We start from the raw sequence: 17,535 nt of genomic DNA, 5'->3' as shown, positions 1-17,535 counted from the left end.
CATTTTTCGTTATTTAGCGTCAACTGCCACCCCATACAGCAATCTTTTCTAAATCGCTTTGCAACTGATACTGATCTTCGGATGTAGAAACATGATGCATTTTACCGTGAATATAACTGAACCGCCTTGACCTTCAAATTAAAACCATTAAGGTGCTACTTCTTGTCAGATAAAATATAAACATAAATGAAAAATATTTATGTACTTAATAGTTCCCACGAGAAAATATCATGAATGGGGGAAAAGGAAAACAAGTAATATCAACCGTATCCAATGGTATCTTTTGCGTATGTGTCGCTAGTTGGCAAACCTGCTGTAATTTGGTGAAAGTGAAACAACAGAATGTGATATTTGAAAAAGAGTACTAAGTAAATATAAATAATAGGTTTTAAGTGGTTTTTGCGTTGATAATTAATAAGCATTACCTTACAACTTGCAAGATAACAGTCCGATATTCGTGTAGTGGTCCATTCGACGGGATTACAATGATATTGTGTCATCACTATGTTTATGTGTGTGACCCACCTTGTCGCTTGTGTGCTTGAAAGCTTGGAGTGGTGCGTCTGAAGATACATAGAAGGTACGTTAATTTTTTTCTTTAGTGTTTGCATCATATTCGATCTAAAACTGTAGGATTTTCGTACGAGGCAGTTGTACGCCATATTTGCGTCTCTCTCGGAAAATTTCTCATTCACATGCGACTGAGTGAAATGTGAAGAGAAACCGCGTTGGGCAAAACAGAAGTATTTGGTATCAGAGTTTTAAGACATTTAATCAGTCACTACATACATAATATTAACCATGATAATTCAAACTGCCATTTGCTAGATTAAAAGTACTCTGTGATTTTTAATATAATGTTTTCCGCTTTGAAATAAAGTAGAAAGCAAGAGAACAGAAATGTCACAGAAAATAGTAACCTCCATCCGTGGACTTCTCAAGCTAAAAGTTTTCATGGTCGACACAACCGTGGACTACGGACGCTAAATAAATATGGAGTGAGTTTAGACTCAAGTCGGTGAATTTGCAGCCATAATTGTAACACATCAGTTCGTAGTTGAACTATTGATTCAGGGGAATTCGCCTTTGTTAGTATACTTACTCATACTTCCAAGAAGACCGATTTGTTTCCCCATACATATTTACACATTTTAACACTGGTCCATATAGGTATGGCTATTGTCTAATCACAGTACTGGAAGAAAACGCTATTTCATTTACCAAGACGATAGATCTTTTCATAAACTTATTGATAAATATATCATGAATGCTAACACGACACTGGAATAAAAATTTAATAGTTTCTATGTGGCTGCACATGCTTTACGACAATGGTACACATGTCAGCGTATTACAACATTAGTAGACTAATAAACATAAATGGTAAAACGTAATTAAAAGTTTAATTCATAAATCCAAGCACATAATTACTTAAAGGTCTAGTTTCACAACAATTTATACATTTGCGGAGTGCTGTTTTACCATATACAACCTTACAAACATCATAATTGAAAACGACATTCTTCATAATTTTACACCTGCCTGTTACTATTGTCCCTCATGGAATGTAGACAAATGGTGTTCCACTAACAGGCATTATGCTATGAAAGTATGTTATGGAATGGCATAGGTGTTCTATTTTTTAATTTATGTACACAATCACTAAACACCACCCTTTTTTTTTTTTTTTTATCAAAGTGATGTCACTGCAAGTTTCGTTATATGAAGAGAAGGGGGAGGGGCTCATATTACATTGGGGGCTGTTAGTTAGTTAGATACCACTGGATTTTGTGACTGGTCAACAGGCAAACATTCAAGTTCCACAATATAACAACATTAACTGGCTCTAGGTTCTTTTGGTAATAATGGTACAAGGATTTTTATTCAATAGATACTACTTGATTTTGTGTAAAATTAAAGATTTCTGTTTGTAGTAGCCTAGTGTATTTTTGTAAAGCTGATTGTTCTTTGGAATGATGGTAAACCATCATAAAATATATAGCAAACTGGGGGAATGAAATATCTCAATGATTTTATATCTCGTAGTTTCAGTGCAACAATTTTCAGTCCTTCGGAAAATGATTGTAGTAGCAGAGTCATTGCTGTTAGTAATATAAAAACCTACTGCTGCAAGGTCTCTTCGATATTTATATTTTCTCCCAGGCATCTTTTTAAAAAGTCCACTTTTTTCCTATGGTCTTCTGTTTCTGATACAGTATTTTTTAAAGAGTAATGCAACTTGTTTTGACTGCTGCAAAATTCATAATCTCAAAACAATTTTTAGGTTCATGGTGTGGTAGTTCTTAAGTCTTAATTTCTCTAAGTAATTTACAACACTGTTCTGGTCTGTAGATACAACTTGTGCATTGATGAATTCTTCTCAGGTTATCAGCCAAGTGGTGGCGTCATCTTCTCGCAACATTTCAATGAGTTTTGTACCCATCCTACATGAAATAACAGATAGAATAAAATGTTTCTGCACCAAAAAAAAAAAAAAAAAAAAAAAAAAAAAAAAAAAAAAAAAAAAAAAAAAAAATCAAGCTGTAAGTTTAAGTAAAGGCAATCGACAATATAACATACTGATCGCCTTAATTTTTAAAGGAACTCCTCAACAGGAGGAGTGATCCTTGAGAAAACTCTTCAGTTTCTTCGATTTGAAAGCACATGGATTACTGTTAAGATTTTTAAATTCTTGTAGTAGCTTATTGAAAATGGATGCAATCATATACCACACACCTTTATGCACAAGAGTTAAGGAAGTGTGATTCAAATGCAGACTGGATTTCTGCAGAGTATTAACTGATTTAAAGCTGCCAATTCTTGAGAATAAGCTGTGATGTTTGTTAACAAGAAACAATAGTAAAGAATATATATAAAAAATCATTTCTGCCCCAAAAATATCCTTTTAGAATAGGAAGAGTTACCCCAAAATATAATACCACATGACATAAGCAAAGTAGACTACTTTTCATGTCGAATGATCACTTGCTTCAGATATTGTTCGAATAGTGAAAATGGCAGCATAAAGTCTTTGAACAAGATCCTGAATGTGGGCTTTCCACGACAGTTTGCTATCTATCTGAACACCTAGAAATTTGAACTGTTAAATTTCACTAATAATATGCCCATTCTGTGAAATTAAAGATCAGGTTTTGTTGAATTGGGTTTTAGAAACTGAAAAACTGAGTCTTACTATGACTTAGTGTTAGTTTATTTTCTACAAGTCATGAACTTTTGTCACGAACTGCACTATTTGAAACTGATCCTATGTAGCACCGCCATTTGACCGTACCCCATTCATACCCCAAATCACAGTCATTGTCAACACTGTGAATGGTGACCTTTTTGCTGTCTGTTGCTAAAGTAAGAGGTGAACCAATTGTGAGCTACTCCCCGTATTCCGTAATGGTTCAGCTCCTGGAGCCATATTTTGTGATCAATACAATAAAACCCCTTAGTTAAATCAAAAAATATGCTTAGTGTTTGAAACCTTTTGTTTAACCCATACAGTGCCTCACAGAGGTAAGAGAATATAGCATTTTCAGTTGTTAAACATCTTCTAAAGCTGAACTGTACATTTGATAGCAAATTGAGTGATATAAAATGATCAATTGTCCTTACATAAACAGCCTTTTCAATAACTTTAGAAAAACACTGATGGTATAGAAATAGGTCTGGAATTGTCTACAGAGTAGCTTTACCACTGGTCACAGACTGATTGTGCACTGTGAATGAGTGTGCATACATTGCTTTCACACTGAGTTGTGGTGACACCTGGAGACATGCACATACAGATCAGTGTGTGTAGGCTTCCTGTACACACTGTGTCCCAGGTTTCCGTATCACTAGGACATCAAAAAACCGAAGGGCAGCATCCTGTTCCACTTCCACCATAAACTGAATGTGGGAGTGCTGCAAGTTGAGATGTTAGAGAAATTAGCTTGCGCTGTCCCATTTGTGTGGCCAAATGACGAAGATGTCATTCATGCAGTGATAGAAACAATGAGCTTGATCCAGGGCATTGTCCTCACAGTTCTCCATGAACAAATTCACCACAACTGACAACGGGAAGTCCAATCGCGACACCATCTCCCCCCCCCCCCCCCCCCCCCGCCTGGTCGCCTCCACCGCTTCCCTTCCCTCTCCCCTCCCCCCCCCCCCCTCCCCCACTGGCCGTACGTTTAGTGCCTACGTCCAAAGATGGATGCTTGAAACTGTAAAACAGTCTGTCTTCTTCTCTTACTCTGCTGGCAAGTCTCTGCCCTTCCTTTTGTCCGTCTCTTTTCCTTACCTCTTCCCTTTACACTCTTCTCCACTGCGGCGTTTGAGACCTCTCTTCTTTCTTTTCCATTTCTTTTTTCCTCCCTTTCTCTTTTTTCCTCCCTGTGCATGTCTGAAAGCCAACCCACGCATTCCCATGTGTAGCCGGTGACGGGGTAATGCGTAATTCCCTGCCCCAGGTACACAGGTAGGACACGACACGTACATAACCCCTGGTAATGGCCAGACCCAGAGAGGGGTGATTACCTGAGCTGATACCTTCCGAAAGTGCCGATTGGTCTCTCCGTCCGTTTCTCGGGAGGTGTGACTTTAGGTGTGGACAATCACCAGATCCGGGAGTGTCCTCAGAGAGGGCCCCCACAAGGAAGGAGCGTGCCATTGGAGATGCTGGTAATCATGGGCGATACTTCCACAATGGTTTCCTCATCATCTACTAAGTCTGCTCACAAGCAGAGTCTCAGCCATGGACAATTCTTCCATCAGTGCCACAGTTTCTTGTTGTTTCTCGGTCGGACGAAGGTCAATACTTCTCCACAGTCAACCTTTTCATTATTCAAAAAGGTGTCGACGCAATTCCAGGTCCTGTAAAGTGTTTTTCCCAATTACGAAATGGCACCTTGTTGTTAGAAACAGTCAGTGTCCTCCAGGCACAAAAATTGCTGCGTACTTAACTGCTACGCACCTTCCCTGTCTGGATGGAAGCACACCGCACTTTAAATTCATCACGTGGGGTGGTTTATACACGCTCCCTCGACTGATTGTCCGACAAGGAAATTCAAAACTACCTGCTTGACCAGGGCGTAATGGCTGTTCATTGAGTCATGAAAAGGGTTGACAAGGACTTGGTTCCAACCGCTACTGTCTTCTTGAGACAACTTTCATCGAACATAAAAGCAGGCTATGAGATAATTTCTGTTCGCCCTTACAGCCCAAACCCTATGCATTGCTATCGGTGTCAGCAGTTCAGTCATACCAGCCAGTCATGTTCCAATCTGGCCAAATGCGTTACATGTGGCAAGGATGCCTATGAGGGTGCTTGTCCACCTCCATCCCCTCATTGCATCAACTGTATGGGTGACCACGCTGCTTCCTCTAGAGATTCCACCGTTTTCAAAGATGAATGGCTCATTCAGGAAATCGGAGTGAAGGAAAAGGTGTTGACCTTTACTGCTTGAAAGTTACTCGCCAGGAGAAAGCCCACTGTGCTTCACACAGGTAAATACAGCACTGTCCTTGCCTCTCCTCGGCCTATAAAGAAGGCAGCCACGCAGACTTGTGATCTCACCTTTAGTGCCACGGTTGTTAGATCGGCCAGTGCGAAGATTGCCTGTTCAACCTCCCCACTATATAAAATCTGCCGAAATTTTTATAAAGGCACAGACAGTGTTTAGAAAGGATAGACTGCTTGCAACCTGTGGTGGCGTGTTTGTCGCTGTTAGTAGTAATTTATCCTGTAGTGAAGTAGAAGTGGATAGTTTCTGTGAATTATTATGGGTGGAGATTACACTCAACAACCGAGCTAGGTTAATAGTTGGCTCCTTTTACCGACTTCCCAACTCAGCAGCATTAGTGGCAGAACAACTGAGAGAAAATTTGGAATACATTTCACATAAATTTTCTCAGCATATTATAGTCTTAGGTGGAGATTTCAATTTACCAGATATAGACTGGGACACTCAGATGTTTACGCCGGGTGGTAGGGACAGAGCATCGAGTGACATTATACTGAGTGCACTATCCGAAAATTGCCTTGAGCAGTTAAACAGAGAACAGACTCGTGGAGATGACATCTTGGACCTACTGATAACAAACAAACCCGAACTTTTCGACTCTGTAAGTGCAGAACAGGGAATCAGTGATCATAAGGCCGTTGCAGCATCCCTGAATATGGAGGTAAATAGGAATATAAAAAAAGGGAGGAAGGTGTATCTGTTTAGCAAGAGTAACAGAAGGCAGATTTCAGACTACCTAACAGATGAAAACAAAAATTTCTGTTCTGACACTGACATGTTGAGTGTTTATGGAAAAAGTTCAAGGCAATCGCAAAATGCGTTTTAGACAGGTACATGCCGAGTAAACCTGTGAGGGACGGGAAAAGCCCACCGTGGTAAACAACAAAGTTAGGAAACTACTGCGAAAGCAAAGAGAGCTTCACTCCAAGTTTAAACGCACTCAAAACGTCTCAGACAAACAGAAGCTAAACGATGTCAAAGTTAGTGTAAGGAGGGCTATGCGTGAAGCGTTCAGTGAATTCGAAAGTAAAATTCTATGTACCGACTTGACAGGAAATCCTAGGAAGTTCTGGTCTTATGTTAAATCAGTAAGTACATCGAAACAGCATATCCAGACACTCCGAGATGATGATGGCATTGACACAGAGGATGATACGCGTAAAGCTGAAATACTAAACACCTTTTTTCAAAGCTGTTTCACAGAGGAAGACCGCTCTGTGGTTCCTTCTCAAAATCCTCACACGAACGAAAAAATGGCTGACATCGAAATAAGTGTCCAAGGAATAGAAAAGGAACTGGAATCACTGAACAGAGGAAAGTCCACTGGACCTGATGGGATACCAATTCTATTCTACACAGAGTACGCGTAAGAACTTGCCCCCCTTCTAACAGCCATGTACCACAAGTCTCTAGAGGAACGGAAGGTTCCAAATGATTGGAAAAGAGCACAGGTAGTCCCAGTCTTCAAGAAGGGTTGTCGAGCAGATGCGCAGAACTATAGACCTATATCTCTGACGTCGATCTGTTGTAGAATTTTAGAACATGTTTTTTGCTTGCGTATCATTTCGTTTTTGGAAACCCAGAATCTACTCTGTAGGAGTCAACATGGATTCCGGAAACAGCGATCGTGTGAGACCCAACTCACTTTATTTGTTCATGAGACCCAGAAAATATTAGATACAGGCTCCCAGGTAGATGCTTTTTTTCCTTGACTTCCGGAAGGCGTTCGATACAGTTCTGCACTGTCACCTGATAAACAAAGTAAGAGCGTACAGAATATCAGACCAGCTGTGTGGCTGGATTGAAGAGTTTTTAGCAAACAGAACACAGCATGTTGTTCTCAATGGAGAGACGTCTACAGACGTTAAGTAACCTCTGGTGTGCCACAGGGTAGTGTTATGGGACCATTGCTTTTCACAGTATATATAAATGACCTAGTAGATAGTGTCGGAAGTTCGATGCGGCTTTTCGCGGATGATGCTGTAGTATACAGAGAAGTTGCAGCATTAGAAAATTGTAGCGAAATGCAGGAAGATCTGCAGCAGATAGGCACTTGGTGCAGGGAGTGGCAATTGACCCTTAACATAGACAAATGTAATGTAATGTGAATACATAGAAAGGAGGATCCTTTATTGTATGATTATATGATAGCGGAACAAGCACTGGTAGCAGTTACTTCTGCAAAATATCCGGGAGTATGCGTACTGAACGATTTGAAGGGGAATGAGCATATAAAATTAATTGTTGGTATGGCGGGTACCAGGTTGAGATTCATTGGGAGAGTCCTTTGAAAATGTAGTCCGTCAACAAAGGAGGTGGCTTACAAAACACTCATTTGTCCTATACTTGAGTATTGCTCATCAATGTAGGATCCATACCAGATCAGGTTGACGGAGGAGATAGAGAAGATTCAAAGAAGAGCGATGCCTTCCCTCACTGGGTTATTTGGTAACCGTGATAGTGTTATGGAGATGTTTAGCAAACTTAAGTGGCAGACTCTGCAAGAGATGTGCTCTGCATCGCGGTGTAGCTTGCTGTCCAGGTTTCGAGTGTGTGCGTTTCTGGATGAGGTATCGAATATATTGCTTCCTCCTACTTATACCTCCCGAAGAGATCACAAATGTAAAATTAGAGAGATTCGAGCGCGCACGGAGGCTTTCCGACAGTCGTTCTTCCTGCGAACCATACGCGACTGGAACAGAAAAGGGAGGTAATGACAGTGGCATGTAAAGTGTCCTCCTCCACACACCGTTGGGTGGCTTGCGGACTATAAATGTAGATGTAGATATCACCTGCTCACTCTATGGCTCGCCCTTCATCAGGTTCTGCTAAACCACGAGCCCCAAAATCAGACACCCAGACTAACAAAAAAAGACTACTCGTGAATATTTTTTATGTACCCTGACTTCACAATTAACCATCGATTCCTCCCCCATCACAACGTCCTGTTTCCAAGAAGGCTAATAAGAAACCTTGGTCAGCTTCCGCCCCCCATTTGCTGGTTGGGGACTTCAATGCCCACCGCCCACTTTGGGGATCTCCGTGTCCTTGTCCGCACGGCTCACTATTGATAGACATCTTCCACCAAGCGGATCTTGTTTGCCTCAACACTGGGGACCCTACATTTTTGTCAGCCTCCACAACAAATTTCTCTCATTTGGACCTTTCGGTCAGTACTGTTCCGCTAGCTCAGCACTTTGAATGGTTTACTCTTGCTGATACACACTTGAGTGACAACGTTCCATGTCCTTAGATTGCAGCCACAACAGCCATATATGCGCCTGAGACGCTGGAAGTTTTCTCAAGCTGATTCATCTCAAACGACACTCAATGACTGTCGCTTTCCTAGTGTCGACAATGAGGTCACTTATATTACAGATGTTATTCTTACAGCTGCGGAACGTTCAATACCTCACACCTTTGGTTTGCCTCGGCGCCCCCCAGTTCCTTGGTGGAATGAGGCATGCCGTGATGCAATACGTGAGCGGCGACGTGCTCTTTGCGTTTTCCACCACCGTCCTACTTTAGCCAACTGTATCCGCTATAAGCAGTTGCGTACGCAATGCCATCGCATCATTCGCAATAGCAAGAAGGCAAACTGGGACTTCTTTACTAGCTCATTTAACACCTTCACCCCCTCCTCAGAAGTTTGGAGTCGGATTCGACGGTTATCTGGTGCGCCTAGTTTCTCCCCAGTCTCTGGGCTCACTGTTGCGCATGATACCTTAGTGGACCCTGTCGCAATTTCTGACTCATTGGGTCAACACTTTGCCGAGATTTCAAGTTCTTCAAATTACCCACCAGCTTTTCTGCCGAAGAAATGAGCAGCAGAAGTGTGACCTCTTGCTTTCTCCTCTCAAAATTGCGAAAGTTATAATACTGTTTTCTCCATGTGGGAACTCCAACACGCACACTCTTCTTCTCGCTCTTCCGCCCCAGGACCGGATGGTATCCACATCCAAATGTTGCTGCATTTATCATACCATAGTCTGCACTACCTCCTTCGCCTTTATAATTGAATTTGAACCGACAGTACTTTTCCCAGATGGCGGGAAGCTATCGTCGTTCCTGTTCCGAAACCTGGAAAGGACAAACATCTCCCCTCCAGCTATCGCACCATTTCTCTCGGAAGTAGTTTATGTAAGGTTTTGGAGCGTATGGTGGAATGCCGTTTAGTCTGGTGGCTGGAGTCACAAAGTCTTTTAACACCTGCCCGATGCGGTTTACAAAAGCATCGTTCCGCCATTGACCATCTTGTTGCTCACGCCACTTACATCATGAACAATTTTCTCAGGAAACGTGAACCAGTAGCAATATTTTTTGATCTGTAGAGAGCATACAATACCTATTTGAGGACAGGCATCCTCCGCACACTGTTGTCTTCTGGCTTTTGAGGTCGGCTGCCCCTTTCTCTTCATGAATTTACGGCAGAGTGCACATCTAAAGTGCAGGTGAACACTACTTTCTCCTGTACTTTCTCCCAAGAAAACGGGGTACCCCAGGGTTTTGTGCTAAGTGTTGTACTGTTTGCCATTGCCATAAATCCAGTTATGGATTATCTCCTTCTCAATGTCTCGGGCTCTCTCTTTGTGGACGATTTTGCGATCTTCTACAGCTCTCAACGGACCAGCCTTCTTGAACGTCGTCTTCAAGGATGTCTCGATCGCTTCCATTCTTGGAACATCGAAACGGCTTCCGCTTTTCGCCCAGTAACACCGTTTGTGTCAATTTTTGGCGTCGTATGGAGTTTCTTCCGCCTTCTCTACATCTAGGCCCTGTCAACCTTCCGTTTACGGAAGTCGCTAAATTCTTGGGTCTTATGTTTGACAGAAAACTGTGCTGGTCCTCCTATCTTTTGGCTCGCTGTCTGTGATCCCTCAACACCCTCCATGTCCTGAATGGTACCTCCTGGGGTGCAGACCGAGTGGTCCTTCTCCGCCTCTATTGCACATTAGTACACTTGAAATTGGACTATGGAAGCATAGTTTACTCCTCTGCTCGGCCGTCTATTCTTCGGCGTGTCGACTCTATCCACCACCACGAATTACGTTTAACGTCTGGAGCTTTTTACACTAGCCCTGTGGAAAGCCTGTATGCTGAGACTGCTGAACCTCCACTGTCCAATTGGCGAGCTGTCCTTTTGTGTCGTTATGCTATCCATCTATCTTCCACGCCTGCTAATCCAGCCCGTGACTTTTACGCCTCCTTGGATTTAGGGTATGCAGGCCGCCCTTCCTCTCTACTACCACCAGGAGTCCGCTTCCATCAACTGGTACATTCTCTTTCCTTCCACTTTCTTAAAACTTTCTTGACAACTTGGGGTACGGCTCTGGCCCCGGACCTGCCTGCTCCGTGACCTTTGTCAGTTTCCCAAGAATGGTACCCCCTTGTCTCGTTTATTGTCGGGCATTTGCTGCTCTATGCGCACAAATGAAGGCTGCCACATTTATTTACACTGATGACTCAAAAACATCATTTGGTGTTGGGAGTGCTATATTGTTGGTGACACCCCTAATCGATTTTGGCTTCTCAGCCAGTGTTCGGTTTTTATTGCGGAACTTTACGCTGTTCTCCAGGCTGCCCAATACATTCGTCGCCATCAGCGGACTCAGTATTGTCTGCTCAGATTTGCTCAGCTCTCTCCTCAGTCTCCAAGCTCTCTACCCTGTCCACCATCTGGTCCACCGGATTCAGGACTGCCTCCACTTGCTCCACTTGGGGGGGCTGGTCTGTGACACTCCTCTGGATCCCAGGACATGTTGGCATCTGTGAAAACGAGGTGACCAATATAGTGGCCAAGGCTGCAGTCTCTCTTCTTCAGCCTGCTGTTCGCATGGTTCCCTTCACAGATCTACAGAGTGTTTTATGTCATCGTGTTGCTCTTTTATGGCACGCTTATTGATCAACACTTCACAATAATAATTTGCGGGACATGAAAGCTATTCGCTGTGCTTGGACCTCTTCCTCCCGAACTCGTCGTCGGGAGGAGGTAATTTTAACTAGACTCCGGATAGGGCATTGTCTTTTTAGCCATCAACATCTTTTAAGTGGCGATCCTCCCCCACTTTGTCCCCACTGCTCTCAGCTGTGGACGGTAAGACACCTTTTAGTTGAGTGCCCCTATTTTACTCCGTTACGTGCCCGTTTACAGCTGTCACCTGATATATCTTCCATTTTAGCACATGACACGCGCTCAGCCGATCGCGTTCTCGAGTTTATTAGTGTCAGTGAGATGACGTCAGTCATTTGAAGCTCTTTTTGGGGACAAAACAACCCCCCTTCTATAGTGGTTTTTTAAGCTTTCCTTCTGCTTTTAGTTTCCCCACTTTGTGAGTTTCGCGCCCATTGCTGCTGGTTTCCAGTTTGCTTTTTTACCTTTTCCTAAGTCACAGACCGGGCGCTAATGACCGCACCAGTTTTGCGCCCTAAAACCATAAAAAAAAAACATTGCCATCTTCAGTTGGTAACGTGATGTATGGTGGTGGTCCCTGATAAATGCTCCGCTGCTCCTCTTCTCCTCTTGGTGGCCTCCGTAGGCTGGCCACTATGCTCTCCACTATCTCACTCCACTCATTGCTCATGCAGCCACTGCGGCAGATGGTGTGAGTAGTGGGCGAAGTGGCACTACGGTCCACGTTCCAGCGTGCAGTGTCCATCCTGTCACTGTCAAGCTTGTACCCACCTCTCCAGGTTCAGTGCAGGGTTCCATGCCTGACTGAGTTGCAGCCCACTATCTTCAGTTATTACCCAATCTTACAGATTGATTTCAATGGCCTCTTTAAATCACACAATCTCAGAATGAGGAAGATTACCTAAGTATTTTAGTGTTTTCGTGATCCATAGTGTGGCCAGTTGTTATACTGTGGTTGGCCATGGCTGATTTGAAGGTCAGGAGGCCATCAAAACCAGACTACAAGATGGTATAATTAATAAATATAGTGGCCTGCAACTGGGTCAGGTGTGGAACCCTGCACTGAACCTGGAATGGGAAGAGATGTTCCTGGACGGCGGCAACGGTGTCCAACAGCGGTAGTGCAGACACTGCAGGTCAGAGTGCAGATCAAATCACCACTTCCCCCACCACAACCAATGCATTGGCTGCCAGGACAGTGAGCAGAGAGAGGTGGTGGAGGGGTAACAACCAGCATACAAGGTGTGTGCAAAAAGTCATGAAATATATTTTTTTGCCTCACCGCTATTGGTCACAGTGCGCTAAGAAGATCTTTACAGCACACCAAAGTTCAGTCTGATCAGAACTACAGTTGCATCAGCATCATTCAATAAGTGCATCTCCTTTTTGTGACTTTGTCATGATTCAGTCAAACAATGTTGGGTGATCAAGTTTTGTCCAAAGTTCGATAAAAAGCCATCAGACTCATGCAGTGTTAAAGAAAGCCTATTGTGAGTCTGCAATGAGTTATGTGCTAGTTAGGAAGTGGGTGAAGAAGTTTAAGGAGGGCCAGGAACGGGTGAATAATGGCCCTTACTCTGTAAACAGCCAACAAACAGAAATGAAGACAGTGTGAATCATGTTGGTGAATTGTTGAATTCTGACTGTCAGTTGGGTGTTTGGTTTTTAGCTGACACTTTGAACATTCAGAAAGTTCCTTGTTTGGCGCTGCTATGAAGGAGTTGTACATGAGAAAGGTGTGCACCAAGCTGGCACTAAAAATTCTGTCGTGCAAACAAATGGCCAGTAGAGTGTTAATCGTGAGTGAACAGCGTGAACATGTGGACATTGAACCGGACTATTTGGACAATGTTATAACTGACGATGAGACATGGACTTCAGTATACGACCTTGAAATGAAGCACCTAAGTTTGGAATGGTACACCTCAACATCCCTGAGAAGGCAAGGGGGAGCAAATTCAAGGTAGAAACCCAAGGACAGATAGTTAATGCTCTTTCCTAAGTCAATGTCCCCCTGCAGGTCCAGTGATTAGAATAGGCCCTGAGGTTTTCCTCCCTGTCTTAAGAGGCTACTAAAAGGAGTCTCACATGTTTTGGGCTTTATGTAATGGTCCCCTGTAGGGCTTGACCTCCAGTTTTCAAAATTTCCCCAAAGAGTGAGCCAATTGGGGAAAGGCACCATACGTGTCCATTGTACCTTGAGATCTCCCACTTTCTCATATTTTTATTAAAAAAGAAAGTCCTCCAGCTGTACTTAAGATTCCATATTTATTTGGCCAAATAAATTTGAAATCTGAAGTACAGCTGGAAGAGTTTCATTTTTAATAAAAATTATACCAGCTGATGTCCTACCATAATCCAATTTAAATATGGATATACGAACACTTTCTCATAGTCGCACTGCAGTCCAGCTCATTCTCCATCTCTTGGGCTAGGACGCATTCCTGGGTGCGTTTTCCACCATGCACTATGCGATGTATCTTTTTGCATCAACGATGACCATGGACCTCTTTGCTCTCATATCCAGCACGGTACCCAGTCTGTTGTGGTGAGGCTGCCACGTACCCTGTTGGTTGTAGCCCCCTGACAACACAGGGATCACTCTGCCGATGCCTGCACCGTTAACTCCCCACATTTGCCAAGGAGTAGATGCCCATCATCCTGGGGCATCTGGACTCCCAGCAGTGGCCATCCTGCCAGGTGCCCTTTGCTGTGGGTGGGTGGCACCCATGGAGAAGGCCCCTGGTCGGAGTGAGTGGCATCAGGGTGGATGACGCGTGATGAAGCATACAACGTCATCACTTGCTGGTGATCAAACACCAGCAGTCTCTAAGCGTTCCAAGTCTCAGCACAGTGCAAGAAAGTACAACCCTAAATTATTCCCCTCCCTGGCCACACTGTGGGAGGAATGCCAGGCTAAGGATGGCAGTGAACCTTATTCACGCCGGTACCTCGTATTTACATGAACTGATGGAGCTCCTTTGTTTCAATGAAGCCACAGTTTTTTGTAGAGCATCTAGAGGACAAGTTTGGGGAGGTGGAGGGCTTGTTCAAAATGTGATCTGGGTCAATCCTCTGCCCAGTCACAGAGTTTACTCACTTGTAACAAGTTGGAGGATGTTTCTGTTACTATCACACCACATAAGAGCTTAAATATGGTCCAGGGTATTATCTTCCACAGAGACCTCCTTTTGCAGTCTGACGAGCTGCACCCCAATTTAGAGCGGCGAGGTGTTCATTATGTGCGGCGCATCCATCGGGGTCCAAGGGATCATCAGGTTGCCACCGGTGTCTTCATCTTGGCCTTTGAGGGTGACACCTTACCCGAGAATATGAAGGTGAAGGTGATGGTGATGGGGGTGGTCTACCGCTGTGATGTCGAGCCATATATCCCTCCTCCGATGCAGTGCTTTAAGTGCTGGAAGTTTGGCCATATGTCTTCCCGCTGTACTTCCAGCATCACGTCGAGATTGTGGATGTCCATCGCATCCCAATAATTCATGTTCCCTGCCTCCCATCTGTGTCAACTGCGGAGAGAATCATTTATCTTGCTTGCCAGACTGCAGGATTTTACAGAAAGAGAGGAAAATCAGGGAATACAAGACCCTGGACCAACTGACCTACACTGAGGCCAAGAGAAAATATGAGTGCCTACATCTTGTGGCTATGATCTCCTCATGTGCCGCCGCTTCAGGATCAGTTGTAGCCCCATCAGTTCCACAAATTCCAGTCAGCTCTCAGAGCCAGAAAGCTACACTCACCCCCCCCCCCCCCCCCAACCCAATTGTTCACGCACCACCTACCTTGGGAGCACTGCCACCCCCCCCCCCCCCCACCCCAAGGGGTCCCTTGGGTCACTCCCTTCCCAGGTTTCTGCTAATGGGAAAGATGACGCCCACCAGTGGCTGAAGTGCCCAAAAGCAGCTGATCGTAGGGCTTCACGATCCTCAATCCCAGAGACTGAGTCAGTGAAGCCCTCCCAGCCAGAGAAATCCAGAAAAAAGACCCCCAAGACCAAGGGAATTGCAGTGGCACCCTTACCATCACTACCTACAAGCTCTGCGTCTGGGGATAGGGTGCAGATTCTGGCGTCTGCTAAGAACTTAGATCGCGCCGGACCCTCAGACACAATGGATATAGACTGCTCAAGCAATAAGTTGGTGGCAGCTGGTGACCCTGAGGTGTAATCTGCATCATTGAATGTTCCATGCCTTCCCAGTCGCACGATGATGTAATCCTCCAGTTGAATTGCGTCGGTTTTTTCCACCGCTTGGCTGAGATATGGCAACTGTTAAGATTTACACCTGCTTTCTGCATTGCCCTTCAGGAAACCTGGTTCCTGGAAATGTGGACCCCTGCCCTCCGCGGCTATAAGGGATATTGCAGGAACTGTAGCGACTATAATCAAGTGTCAGATAGAGTTTGTGTTCATGTCTGTAGTGAAACTGTGCCCCTTCAAACCCCTCTTGAAGCTGTGGCTGTCAGGACGATGACGCAGGAAATAACTGTCTGCAATGTATATCTTCCTCCAGATGGTGCAGTATCCATGAATGTATTAACTGCACTGATTGAACAACTCCCTTAACCTTTCCTACTTTTGAAAAACTTTAATGCCCGGAACACCTTGTGGAGTGGCACCATGCTCACTGGCCAAGGCACTGATGCCGAAACTCCATTGTCTCAGTTTGATCTCTGACTCATAAATACTGGGGCTGCAAGACATTTCATTGTGGCTTGTGGTAGTTACTTGGCCATTGATTTATCCATTTGTAGCCCAGGACTTCTCCCATCTATCCACTAGAGAGCACATGACGACCTGTGTGGTAGTGACCAATTCCCCATCGTCCTGTCATTGGCCTGGGGTCAGTCCCATGGACACCTGTCCAACTGGGCTTTAAACCAGGCAGACTGGGAAACTTTCACCTCTGCTTTCACCGCTGAATCTCCCCCACACGGTCACATCGATGTGATAATTTAGCAGTTGACTACAACCGTTACTGTGGCGGAAAATGTGATCCCTTGCTCTCTGGGGTGCCCCCAGTGGAAGGCAGTCCCTTGGTGGGCGCCAGAAGTCACTGAGGCAATTAAGGAATGTCAGTGATCTCTACAGGGGCGTAAGTGGCACCCTTGCCTGGAACACCTCATAGCCTTCCCAAGTCTGGACAAAGATCAGATGTCTTTTTGGGTACCAGATCCCTGGCATTAACATCAATGGTGTGTTATCTACTGACAAAAACGAGATTGCTGAGCACTATGCTCTAACCTGTGCGTCGAGAACTACCCCCCAGCACTTCGCACCTTCAAACAGTGGATGAAAAGGAAAATCCTCTCATTCGCTACACGCCACAGTGAACCCTTTAACGTCCCATTTACAGAGTGGGAGCTCCTCAGCACCCTTGCACATTGCCCCAGCATAGCCCTTGGGCCAGATCGAATCCACGGTCAGATGAATTAACATCTCTCATCTGACTACAAGCGACATCTCTCATCATCTTCAACTGGATCTGGTGCGATGGTGTCTTTCCATCGCAATGGTGGGAGAGCACCATCATTTCAGTACATAAACCTAGTAAAAACCCGCTTGACGAGGATATCTATCAGCCCATCAGCCTCACCAACATTCTTTGTAAGCTGCTGGAATATATGGCGTGTCGGTAGTTGGGTTGGGTCCTGGAGTCACATGGACTACTGGCTCCATGTCAGGGCAGCTTCTGTCATGGTCGCTCTACCCCAGATAATCTTGTCCTGTGAGTCTGCCATCTGAACACCTGGTTGCCGTCTTTTTTTATTTACAAAAAGCATATGACATGACCAGGCTTTATCATATCCCTGCCATGTTATACGAGTGGGGTCTCTGAGGCCCACTCCTGATTTTTTTATCCACAAATTCCTGTCACTTTGTACTTTCCATGTCTAAGTTGGTGCCTCCCATAGTGCCCTCCATATCTACGAGAATGGGGTCCCACAGGGCTCTGTAGTGAGTTTCTCTCTGTTTTTAGTGGCCATTAATGGTCTAGCCGCAGTTGTAGGGCCGTCCATCTCACCTTCTCTGTATGCCGGTGACTTCTGCATTTTGTACTACTCCACCATTACTGGTGTTACTGAGCAGTG

General features: G+C 44.5%; 1 protein-coding gene across 1 annotated transcript in view; it reads left to right on the top strand.

Moving 5' to 3' along the window:
- Window positions 1-310: 310 nt before the first annotated feature.
- LOC126334963 (tudor and KH domain-containing protein homolog) overlaps window positions 311-17,535 on the top strand; it is a 68,937-nt gene continuing 51,712 nt past the window's right edge. The window contains exon 1 of the mRNA XM_049997734.1: window positions 311-580. The gene's annotated coding sequence lies outside the window, so the exon portion shown is untranslated. The remainder of the gene's footprint in view (window positions 581-17,535) is intronic.

This window comes from Schistocerca gregaria, chromosome 2 (genome assembly GCF_023897955.1).
Source record: "Schistocerca gregaria isolate iqSchGreg1 chromosome 2, iqSchGreg1.2, whole genome shotgun sequence".
NCBI lineage: Eukaryota > Metazoa > Arthropoda > Insecta > Orthoptera > Acrididae > Schistocerca > Schistocerca gregaria.
The sequence above is the reverse complement of the archived record's forward strand: the minus strand, read 5'-3'. Positions and strand labels throughout refer to the sequence as shown.